The sequence below is a fragment of the Stegodyphus dumicola genome, chromosome 6, assembly GCF_044657685.1.
Source record: "Stegodyphus dumicola isolate Sdum_Otavi_A_Nest chromosome 6, ASM4465768v1".
Lineage (NCBI taxonomy): Eukaryota > Metazoa > Arthropoda > Arachnida > Araneae > Eresidae > Stegodyphus > Stegodyphus dumicola.
The window spans coordinates 130,613,695-130,627,479 of NC_140773.1; positions in this window are offsets into that span (position 1 = coordinate 130,613,695).

Below are 13,785 nucleotides of genomic sequence, written 5' to 3' on the forward strand. Positions count from 1 at the left end.
TTAGGTGTCGTTTCAACCTCGTGCAGTTTTGGTTGATCATTAGAATTTTCGGGCATATTTTCTTCTAATTCTTTCAAATTTTAGAACTAAAAATGAATAAAGAATATGCTACAAATAGTAAGGGCAAGAAAACAGTATGCTAAAAAAAATTTAAAATGCAAAATTCTTCAAATACGTCGATCGGGAAAACATCAAAGAATGGTTCGATGGAAATTTGACTGAACTGTTCTTTCACTACTTAAGTAATGCGGGTATCGTTTCAAATGTTACAAGAACAGAAAAGGCAGAACGTGGCATTGAAAGTAGAATAGAAGATATTGAAAAATACATTAGTTCGTCGACAGCAATGACTTCTGTTGAATTTTTAATGATTGTATGAATTTTTTATGATTTTTTCATGAACCCGGTTTTTACAACCTCTCGGTTATAACGAGCAAATAGTACGGATCCTTCACGCTAGTTATAATCGAGTTCGACTGTATTATAATTGCTAAATGCATCAGTTTTACTTTCCAACAAATTTAATTATTATATTATATTTAATATCATTTCCAAAATTGGTATGGTTTTACTTTCCTGCATTTCGTGTAAATTACATGAAATGCAAGATAATTAGAATTATATTATTTAGAGATATTTGCATGCATTACTGCTCACGTAATCCTAAAACAATTACTACATATAACTTCGGGACAATGTACTATAACTAGCGTATAATCAAGCAAAATTCACAAATAAAAACGTGAGAAGCTTTCTTCGATACAAGTCAGATCCAAGAAGGATTAAATGCAGAAAATATAGGATCCAGCTCGACATAGGGCGATACTCTCCTTTTCGTAATCGATGACTCTTAGAAACCTGTTTCCGTAATCAGCCATTTGAATCTAAATCACCAGTTCGAGTTCTAGAGCTCCGATTACGGCACTCAATTAGTAATTCACTTCTTAAAGTCATCGATCACATAATTAACTTTCTCTTGCTATCCCTCCTACCTTCATACTTCATCTTAATGAGGTCTCACCTCCCAAGCATTTCTATAAGAGTCATGTATAATTACAGGCATCGTCTGTTTTCACCAATTATGGCGAGTGTCATTATTTTAACTTATCATAATCAGAAATCACATTGTAGCAATCGAGTCGTTGCAGTTTGATTAACGTAATTAGGCAAAATGGCATAGAAAATCCTATCTCGCAGTTCCGTCATTGGTAACAGGCGACAGCAGTAGCAATTTTATCGAAGCTTCTGTGTTTATTAATCAAGAATATGGCAACAGCTCTGACAAAATGATCGGGTTGTGTTCATGGATCAGGATGCAGATTTAACATTTCCTAACTTGTTGAGTTCGACGCTAACTGCCGTTCTTCACCGTGTTTTAGACAAATGTGCAAAAGAGAAAAATAAATATGTCTAATTTAATCTAAGCGTGAAATATGATAAAATCGTTTCGGTTCAGTTAGCTTTGCAATGGTAGAAGTCATGAATTTTGCAACAAACAAGCGCACTATATTACTAGAACTATATTACTAGAATTAAAACAAATGGCATTCAGTTGAGGCTATTGTATATGACTGAATAAATGAGGTTTGGAAACCGAGCAGCACATTTAAATAACGGTAATTATAGTTCAAGACACATTAAGTGATTGGGCTACTATTAACCAATTGTTCTTCATGTACCATTTTTTTTTTTTTTTTAAATCTTCATTGTGGAAGAGAGCAATTTTTCGTTCAAGAAACTGCAAATCATGGCTTATGGCACATATTGTGAGATATACATTATTATTGTTGGTGTATGAGCGCGCCCGGTGATGCCTGAACCCGACACTGTCTGCAACCGCAGAGAGTGCAAGAAGTAAAACATGTATTTCAAAAGATTGAACGGCATCTGTGTTTCCAGTTCATTTGTTTGATGATACGAGATAAAATATTTGAATTGTTTTTATTGAGATTACTTCAAAGCATACTAGGGCTATCTGCCTAAGGGGAGGGCTACCTTCATGGAGGACTATCTAAGGATTTGGTTTGGTTTATTTAATTAAGACAAAGAACAGGAGGGCTATCTGCCTGAGGAATGACTTCACTGAGAACTTCCTAAGAGAAACTGGAACATATACACGTTAAACCAGAAAAAAATCACTAAAACGCCCACGCAACCTGCACGTTCGCTAGGATTCGAACCTTGGGCTGAAACAGCGACTTTACCGCTCGGTCCTTCGTGGGTCGGCCTATCTAAGGAAAACTGACTCAGATATACGTACGTTGTATATGGAGTAAATCGTGAAAACGCACATGCAGCCAGCCCGTTCGCCTGTAGTCAAACCCAGGACTACAGTATTTTATCTTAAATACAGTGTATGACTTTTATGAAAGTAGATGTAAACTGTTTCAAAGGGAGAACATGACGTTTCACAACTAACGTCTACCATACATTGGCTATTGGATTTTATATCAGCTACCTTCATACAGACCAAATTTTAGAGCAAAGAGTATTAATATTTATGGGCATATAAATAGTAATCTGGCTTAAATAACAATATTTATGACAGATGTTAATTTTAGTGATCAGTAAGTTAAGCAGAATCGTGAGCAAACGAAAAGTATAAATAGAGAAATGTAATGGAATAAATGAAAAGGCCAAAAATATGTAGCATAAAATGAAAAGCTAGAATACTAAATATAGACTTATAGTTAGTATTTAGATTAATAATTTGAGAACCATTAATCTAATAATTAATAGTTTGTTGAATCATTGCTACTTTTTTATTGTTATTTGTTTCAAAAATTAATTTTAAAATAACAAATGAATGTGCAAGAGCCTTTGAAAAATCAATACTTCAAAACCATAAATATTATTCGTATAAAAATCACAGCTATATTAAACTAAAATTTCTTTTTCAAAAATCATCTCATTACTATGCGAGAGTTTAAGCAGATATCAAGAAGATATCTCACCTCGAGTTTTTGTGAAGGGAGCATAGTGCCATTCATTTAAAACAGAAAGCTGAATAAATTTCAGATTAGCTTTAATAGCATTTTATTTGATTTCTAAACGTAAAAATTATTAAAAGGTAAAAATACACTTGACATAGCTGTAAAATGATGATTAAACTCAATGAATTCACGATAATAGGAATCACGATTTCTCAGTGGATAACAGCATATATAAATTTCATTTAGAACATTTCAACAGCTATTTCGCTCGACTCTTTAACAGCGATAGGTTTACAATCGAATATTTGTCCCATCCTCGCCAGGTCTGACTTTGCTTCCTTGTCTTGTTCAGTATTACGGTTTTCGAATTAGTATCTTTTATACACTGGCACTTACCATTTAAGATCTGCATAATTTTCTGGGAAGAACGATTTTCGTGACTGAAGTAAGAAATGACAATAAAGATGCATACTAAAATAACTTGTTAGCGAAACTGACACTAAACTGTCACAATATCAACTTAATTATTAAAATTTTAAATATTATTACATGGGGCTCCTTTTTAAAAGAACTGATACTCTAAAATGTTAGCATTTATTTTTCCTAATATACGAGTTAAATGACATTAGAAATCACTTAAATAAAGGAACAAGATTCTAATCTTTTGAACTATAGAGATGACATAGGATTTAAGGGTGAGAGAATGCAGAATACAGTATAGTTTGTTACAAAGCAAGTGTTCCTATTCTATAAGAGGCTTACCAGCGGCCGAGCGTTAAAGTTGCTAAATACTGGTAGTTCGGTCTGAGGTTAGAATCCGACGAACGGGCTGGCTGCGTGGACGTTTTCATGGTTTTCCCCATGTGCAATGTGTATAAGAGTAAGTTTCCCTTAGAAAGTCCTCCACGAAGGCCTTCTTCCTTAGGCAGGTAGACCTCGAGGCTTTGTTGTAATCATACAAACCAAACCCAATACTCAAGAATAATATTGAATAAGTACTACTTATTGATTTATGGATTAATTTTTTACGTTACAGTACTTTTCCAGCACATTTTGTTCCTTCCAAGAAAAATTAATTGCTCGTACTGTTCTTTGTATGAATGTATGTCTTCCAGTTAAAAATATGCTGCATGACTATAGTTTTCTGGTAGTTCTGCAAGTACACTTCTAAACCAAATGCCGGTATAAACTTATGTCGCTGCTTTAATTGCAGTTATGACTTCCTTTAAAAGCTGAGAAGTATCGAATCTCGACTCCCCATTCATGTAGTTTGTGTTGGGCTTTGGCTTATTTAATTACGAAAAAACACTCGAGGGCTGTGTGGCGTAGGAGAGGGATGCCTCCGTGGATGACTGTCTGAGGGAAACTGACTCGTGTACACGTTACACTTGGGAAAAACAACAAAAACGAGCATGAAGCCAGCCCACCTATCGGGATTCAAACCTCACACCGAATTACTACAGTTCAGTGATTTTCCCGCTCGGCCATTGTTGGGTTTATACTGTGTGTTTAATCAGTAATAAAGAAAAATCACGTTTACAAAGATTGCCAAAACATAGTGGAAGAAAATACTATATAAGTTGATGTACCCATTCTTGCTATTATTTTTTTTTTTTTTTGTCACATTTAGAATGAAATATTTCGAAACTGATATGGAGAATAAGATCTAAACGTTGAATTAATACTGGGTGAAAGAAACAGTTTCTGGTAACAACTCAGCACTCAAAGACGCTTAAAGGGAAAACTAGCTTTTTCAGTCTGTAAAATCGGGCAAATTTTATTCGCTTTATTCTCTTAAACAAGGATTTTATCTAATCAAACTAATGAATGAGCTTTTTAATGGGACTACGTTCCTCCATCACGGTATTGGAATTTTTGTCCCCGATACCCATATTTTGCATCTTATAAGACGCAGCAAAATATGTCTTAGTAGAACGCTTATATCTGAATAACACCAAAAGCTAGTTTTCGTTTATGACGTATTTAATAAAGACCATTACAAAGTGAAAAAAAAATCAAAGCAAATTTAGCTGAGACACAGTAAAGTCTTAAATTTAAGCAAAAATACGCAGTATTGTGATTTCGTCACAAGTGCTTGCGCTGGGGTAAGTTTATAATACCATTCAGTTCTATGTTGAAGTCGACGGTAAGTGGTTGTGGGAGTGATGTCCTGATAGTGCTTGTACAAAAAATAAATATAAAATTCGGAAAACTAAAGATGTACTAAGAATGAGACCAGAAAAAGGTTTTGAAAGAAGATGATGATAAAAGTTTAGCTTGTAGTGTTCCTCTCTTTTATTTTACTAAACTAAGTGTTGAGGAGCCTAGTGAACTGGTAAGCGAATAATCGCTTAAGCCCAAGAACAGAAACGTAATTTGAAGACGGGTTAATTACCCTTTATTTTCTCAAAATAAAGATTTCACTGTTGGCCACTTTCTCAGGGCGTGCAGCAAAGCCTCCACTTGGGCTTAAACACAAAAACTACTGACTTTTAAAGAGAACTACGACTAACTAAAGAGATTTAATCAAATATAACATAATTCTAAACTAGTTGGCCCTTAATATTAACTTAGCCAGCGAAGCTTTAAAAAGTACACGTAATATGGTGGAGTCTAGTAACAGTTTTAGAGAGACATAGCCAAAAGGCAAACACGCGCTGTTCATGAATCCTAACTCTCTCTTCTGTAGTCAGTGGAACTTGAATACTTTCTACTTCTCATTTGCATTTAACGCGATTCTAAAAACTCATTCTGGTAAGGAATTGTAAGTTGAAACTAGAAGAGATAGAAAAGTTTCAGAAACTTAACTGCTTTTAAATTAAAATATATATCTTACAAGATTAACAAAGAACTTAAGAACGTAACAAGAAAAAAAAAAAAGAAAATAAAATGGACAGAACTCGTTAGTTTTCCAATAAATAAAGATCCTTCAAATTCTTCTATTGTTGCCAATAATAAATTGTCAAATATGGGTGTATCTTTACCAGATTAAAATTCAGAGTTTCTTCAACTGTGCTGTCAAATAGAAGAATTTTATCACTTCTGTACACAAGATTTAAAAATCGTAGATACTAGACCTAAGCATCTGAAGCTTACGACCGTTTGGGACAAATGGTAAGATACGTTCTCCCTTCAACGTTTTTGAAAATAATTCCGTTCTCTAAACTTTAACATCTAGTTAATCATGATTTGACAAAACAAAAGTGATAAATAAACGCCATCTTTTGAACTGTTTAGTCAGATAATGTATTAAGAATAAGTAACTGCCCCTAAGCTTTAAAAAGTAGATCTTAATATTTAAGTTTAACTACGTTAAGATATATTAAATTATTTTTCTCTTATGTACAAACATTTCTCTAAAATAATGTGAAAAACATCAGTTAGTTGGTATCAGTTCAACAAATTAGGTAATGATATGTACGTCGTATATTTATGAAAGCCAACAATGATTATACACAGAAATCACATTTATTAATATTTTTATTTGTTCAGTTTTTATGTTAGTAAAAAGCAAAGGAATTTATTCTCAGAAGGTAACTAAGTTACTATTATTTTCATTCTTAATAATCAGCGGTGGGGAAGTATAAAGAAATATCTTCAAAAATGTACACTATTTAAGTGATAAGACGCAGTTATGTGCTCGGAGAAGTGACAATCTTTCATAAATTTTCAGTTTGATATCAATATTAAAATCATACATTTATGAAATGAAAAATATTGTAATTGGAAGAAATCATCGATGGCTCTCTTTCAGGACCACGTTAGCGGCTCAGACTTCGATAGCCTACTTTCCCCTCTCTTGAAGACTGCGCTCTTATACGAGGTTTACTATTCGTTCAATCGGCACAGCTTATCTCTTGAGACATGCCATAAAACGCTGCGGCGTTTAAGATTCCGGAGGCCGGAGAAGTCCTTCATAAGTTGATTCCGTTTATCAGGTGGGTCTCATAAATATTTTATGGTCCTCCATAACTGATGGGAGGGTTCTCATACCTGAAATGCTCGAGGGCATAGCGCCAGAAAATGAGAAATGGCACTGCCTTCAACGTAATTGAATTTGCAAGCTCACTTGCGGTTATACATTGAATAACATATGCGCTGATCAGTAAATATATGAAGATTTCAAGGATGGGGAGAAGCACACTTGTGTTCGCACATTGTTGATAAGCATTATTCAATATCACTGCTACGTTCAAATGCAATATACATTGAAACAGAATTGAGTAGCATTAGCTCTCAAATAATATAAAGTACTGCTACTGCTAATGCGGGAGGCATTTTCTCTTAAAATATGATGCAGTTGATGAATAAATGGATCATTTGAATAGATATTCAGGGAATTTATATTTATATTTACGTATTTGACTAGACATTTAGGCAATTTATATAAGGTCTCTTAAAATAAATTCAGTTCTTCTTCATTTAAAAATCTTTCAGAAGTATTTAATCATAGGGAGTCATTGTTAAAACAGTGCTCCGATTTTTAGAAAATATTAATAAATATAAAGATTTAACTATGATATATATATTTTAGGAACATATTTGCAGTCTGTATGTTGAAACAATTTCAGATTTAGCTGATAACTTGTTTCTACGTTCAGACTGCAGTTCAGCTGCTGTTGATGAGATTTACTTCAAACCCACTGAATCCACCCTGGCAAAGAACGCAAAATTGCCTCTGTCGTCCGCAAGTGCCTTGAGCATCATACATGTGACAGTAAGACTTTGCTCATTTCTGCCTCCAGTTTTGATTTAGAGCACCACGGCAGTATGGGTCTGAGTGTCTCCCCACCTCTTCCCTTACCAGCAACCTCTCAATTGGACTTTCGGCTTGCCCCGTAGTTAGAAGTCCATCATGCCACACAGACATTATACATTTACAAACTTCCATACCTTCTCCTGGATTCGAACCCGAGCCCTTCGTTACGGCAGTCAGCGTCACTAATATCCATCCTTGTTGGGTGGCTCGTTGATTCTAATGAAGTGTTTTAAACAGGTAATTTTTTAAGCAGAAATAATGACATACAACTAAATAAAAATAGGTTACATATTATTTCAAGGTTTGATTCTAGGCTTCAGTATATGAACGTAGCTGCAGAAAGGTTTTATACGGCCTTAGTTTTCACGTTTGTTAATCGCGGGCCCATACTTCCAGTTACAAAAAATATCTTAAATCATGCAAAGGCGCTTGTGTTTTATCATTTTTAAATTTAAACAATCAAATCTGCGACAGCCAATTTTTTACAAAGCGACCCTATCCCTATAATTATACTTAGTAAAAGTTTACGCTCATTCTAATTACTGCTAGATGAAGTGTGACTCCAGTATAAATTTTGGAGTAAAAGTAACTGAAATAATGTAATTTTGGGCATCAAATTAACTGAGGTATTCAATTTTAAAGTTTGAGATGATATTTAGGGATTATATATAAAATGAAAAGTGACAAGATTGCAATTCTGCATAAGTAAATTAAAATATCAATTTAGAAAAGGATTGCTGATATTAGTATAGTGAGGGAAGAGCATTACTATGCAGATTATTGTGAAAAGTACTGATCAATATTTTTTTAATCTCAAAAGGCATATATTATTCAAAGAACCTTTCTGAATTCATGTTTCAGGGTGCACTTTGCAGAGTGCAATAGTGGCACATAGTCAACATGTAATATAATTCGGAAAATTTTAAAATTGAATAAATTATTAATTTCAATGAATATTTTTATATAAATTCGATGTAGTGATTCTGAAGTTTAAAAACGATGTTCTATAAAAAATTCCATCAAAAATATACATACTTGGTTTTAAAAAATTCGTTTGAAACCTATGTCCTCTTTGAAAACGTATTAATCGTATTAATTAAAAGTGAAAATACTTCCGGAATATCAAATATGATAAATTATAAATTAAAGGATATCACACTAATAAACTAAATGGCATATATATAATGTATATATATTATATATATAACTGAATATTTTATATACGTTGGTGTGCAAAAATTAAGGACGAGACGACTTTTTCAATATAACGTTTTGAAAAAGCTTCCCAAATCAACAAAATACCACTATAGATCCCCGAGATGTACGAACATGGGTAACGTAAGCAAAACTTCCCAAACAAGAAATCAAAATGATAGAAAGGAACTTTATTGAAAACGCAGCAGGGAGCACAATGTAACAGAAGGCTGAAACACCCATGTGACAGGTGTCCAGCAAGAAACATCTTCCCTGACTGATATGCAGGTTTCGCATCATTTGTCCATGCTGAATATGAGTTGTTGCTGCCCATTCCTCTTGTAGCACCAATCGCAGCTCCAGAATCGTTACTGGCAATAAGTTACGTGCTGCAACGCGTCCTTCTAGAAGGCTCCATACATGCTCGATGGGATTTAGATCAGGAGACCTTGCCGGTCAATTCATATGTCCAATATCCTCGCTCTCCAACAGCTCTTCGACAGGAACTGTGCGATGAGATGGAGCGTTGTCGTCCATGAAGAGAAATCTGAGGACCCGTAGCACTTCTGGAAAGACGCATGTAAGGAAAGAGAACATCGTTACAATAGCAGTCTCCGGTGAATGAACCTCCTTGCAAGATGTGAAGGTCAGAACATCTTCAAAGCATTATGCCTTCTCAAACGGGAACTCTGCGACCTCCAAACTGGTCCCTTTTTGATGACGTTGAAAGGGTTATTGCTATTTCCCCGTTCACTCTACCACAGAAAATGCCTTTTTGATGAGCAGGCGTCAATGGTATACACCGTGCAAGTCGTCGTGTGAACAGACAACCACTGTGCAGCCTCCTTACCATAGTAAAACGCAGTATCGTTATTTAATTGTTTGTTCCATGCGTCTTGAGATTTCTGCCGCTATTTTAATGATCGTTTCTTCTTGTCTCTAGGGCATGACAGCACCTGTGGTTGCTCGTGACCGACCACTGCTGAACCGTGAGGCAGCTGTTCCTGCAGTTTGAAATGCTCTCCGAAGTCATTAAACAATGCTGTAAGCAATCCCGAACTCCATAGCCACATTTATCCCACTTTGACCTTCCTCAGACTTATGATGCAGCAAAACCTATGATGCAGCAAAACCTATGATGCAGCAAATCGACGTCGTTTAAGCTGTACTTGACCCTAAACGATCTCCTGATTATTCTTTCAGTCTGCCCTGCCTCTTTGTTCCCCTGATAAGCTATTTTTTTTTTTTTTTTTTTTCATATTCGTCCTTAAGTTGTGCACACCAGTGTACATATCCTTGGCGGTGATTTTATAATGGTTATGGGATATTATAAGTAGGCCACATCTGTATATACGTAGGCCTTTATATATGTGTATATAAATTTAGAAATGCTGTTAAAGGCGCAGATGTTGAAACATAATATAAAAATATATGAAATCATCATGATACGATGTACAATCAGAATAAATAAGCTGGCGGTTATGGCAGATTTAAATAATATTTTTATTTTAATTGACATTTGCGGCCACAAATAATTTGGCACTGCAATCATGCTTGTCCTAGAAAATAAAATTTACATTTTTGGTATTGTTGCGATTAGAAGCCTGGTAGCCTCTTATTAGCATAGTGGCAGCCTCTTATTAGCAAGAGAAGACGAAATCCAGACTAAATCTCAGATCAGAAGCAGTTAGTTTGATTTCCATGGCATTAATTGGCTAATTAATATTGCTTCAAAATTATTACTGGCTGTTTGAGTTGCAGTTCGCAAAACCTCCATATCACCAACGTTATGGTTATTAATATTATGGTTATTCGTTATGGTTATAACTATAAGACATGGTTATTAATTTTCAAAATGATGCAGTTTAGAGAGGTTATTATTTCTGGAACAGGAAGGGGAAATATCCAAATTAAAATGAAAATTCTAAGGACTATTGCAAATTTAATTTAGAATTTTGATTTACATATTTTTATCTTATATACATGTGTTATAAGGTATTTCTCCCGCCTTCCTAGCGTGCCTTCATGGTGTAGTAATTCTGCATATTGGGCCGGTATTCCAGAGGTCCGTGGTTGAAGACGTTGTCAATTTTTCATCTTGCCTGCTTTCAAAAAAATCCTAATGTCTCTACAGTGACGCTCGAACGAAAAGGGTTGTGGATGATGACTCTCCACACCCAGGATTTGGCGATTGGGTCCTATAAAAACTCCAATCGCCCTTTAAAAGGGGGAGTATGTAAGGTATATCTCCCGCCTTTCTAGTGTGCCTTCGTTGTGTAGTGGTCAGCACACTGAGCCGGTATTTCAGAGGTCCTTGGTTCGATTCCCAGTGAAGGGTTTGCTAATTTGTTATCTCCACGGCTTCCCAAAATCCAAAAGTTCTACAGTGGCGCCCGAACTAAAAGGGTTGTGGATGATGACTCTCCACACCCAGGATTTGGCGATTTGGTCCTCTAAAAATCCCAGTCGCCTTTTAAAAGGGTGAGTATATAAGGTATTTCTTCTGCCTACATAGAGTGCCTTTGTGGTGTAATGGTTCTGCACCCTAGGCCGGTATTCCAGAGGTCCGCTGTTCGATTCCCGGCGAAGGCGTTGGGAAGTTTTCATCTTGCCTGCTTCCAAAAAAATTCTAATGTTTCTACAGTCTATATATTTCAACATTATTATTATTGAAATCTGAATGTGTTCATTGTTTACAGGGAACCTTGATTATACTTTCGTCTGAAAATACATAAATATTAGATTAATTTTTTAATACTTTACTTGTTTACTTATTTATTTTTGCAAAAGGCGCGACTTAACAAATACTTACTTGTATGTAATAACAACAAAGATTTTAAAAGACTATTTTTTATTTGAAAAATTATAAAAGCAAAATTGTAAACGAATTGTAAAACGAAATGCGGACAAATTTTTTGAACTGCTTTTTTGTAAAAAAAAAAAAAAAAAAAAAAAAAAAAAAAAAAAAAAACTGTAATTAAATGCAGTAAATATATACTAACCAAAATGCATTGTGCCTTGCAGGTGCTTAGTTTCTCGATGAGACAGAACCTGTAATTTCGCAATATATGTATCACATTCTGATGAAGTAGTACTTAAACTAAAAATATAGTTATTTTGTCCTCTTTATTTCGTATGGATACTGATTTTCAAGCCGTAATCAATTATTAGTAATCGATGTTAATGTATTAGGAATATTTAAAATACTGTATAATGCGAATCGATAATTTTCACCATTCCGGATATTAATAATAAGTAACACCTAGCAAGAAAATGATCCCGAACTTGCGTGAAACACCAACCCATTAAAAGCAACTAAGTACAGAAATATTCTCGTGTAAATTTAAATGGTGTTCTAAAATCGTCATCCGTTAAAATAACCGAACACAAATAAGCTGCCCTTAAGAAATAATCAATGCACATTTAGCGCACCTTGTAGACGGTAATAAAACTTTTAGGAAGGCATAAATTTCCGTGCTTATGCATAAAGCATTGGAATCACTTGCCTCTCCTTTTATAGCGTATTTGATGACTGTGATAAGCTCCTTTCAGTAATATCAGTAATATTTATTTCTAGAATAAAACTTATTTGTTGGGACGGACACGAAAACAGCAGCAGTTGTAAATTCGTTCGATGTTTATCTTTTGAAATATAGGCAATAGAAAACTATTTCCTCCTTCTTGAGCTTAATATCTGAAGTATTCTTTAATTTAGAAAAATCATTTCAAGATTATGCAGCGTATGTTGTCAGTAGAATAGTTACGTTTCATGTGCAGAATTGAAGAATGCAAATTTTGTACAGTTTCTTGGTATGTGGTTTATTTCCTGTTTTTCGCCAATGAACATATATTTTCTCAGATATATATGTATGTAGTTGGAACTAGAGATATTTCCTTTTCGCAAATCAGACGCTGAGAAAAATAAATGGTAGAAATTGCTAATGTTAAGGAGCCTTTGTTGTCTATTTGAAATGCCCCCCCCCCCAAATTTTCATAGTGGTTTTTTTTTTTTTTTTTTTTTTTTTTTTTTTTTTTTTTTTGAGTTGGCACTTTATTTCATTTGAAGGGTCTTCTTTCCCTGACTGAAGTCTCGTTCCTTGTTCTTGGGTTTATTTTTTTTGCTATTGCAGTTTGTCTTATCTTTGTAGAGTATGTTTATTTAATTATATTTTGCCTCATCATTCTTTATCAAAGCTGAACTGTTTTAATAAAATATTTTTGTGATTGTTTGAAATATTTCAATGTGTATCGAAATCTTTCCATGATTGTTCCATGAAAAATCTCCATTCTGTGTTTAATTTCCAAGGCATATGCCTATATCCAAACCATTCGTGGAAAAAACGTGTCATATATAAGAAAAATTAAGCTTTTGAAAGCGTTGTTAGAACGAGTATTTTCTGCAGAAGAAATGCGTGGAGTGGCATTATCCTGGAAGCACGGTTCATGTTGCAGTGCAAATAAAATCATCACTAGTAACAGACCTACAGCTACTGAAGCCTGCGGATATAATATGCTTAGGGAAATGATCACCATACAAAGTATCAAGAAAAATATATAATTAACTTTTATTTCATTACGATGTTAAAATTACTTAAAATGGTTTGCAAAACAAAAAATATTAAGACAAAGGAAAACACAAATTACATGTATTACATATATTACATGTATATATAATTAAAAAGCTTATTTTTCTGCCATTTCTAATGATTTAATAGTTGTTTTTAACTTTTCGATCAATAAAAAAAATTAAAACATTTGTTTTCGAACTTCTGAAATATTTTACAGCTTCTTCAAAATTAACCTTTTAGCAACAATTTTCAGTGGAAAGGATTTCCAAACTGTTGATTCTTGTGTGGCTCATTGTTGGTAGAAAATATCTTTAAGTCACCAATAGTTTTG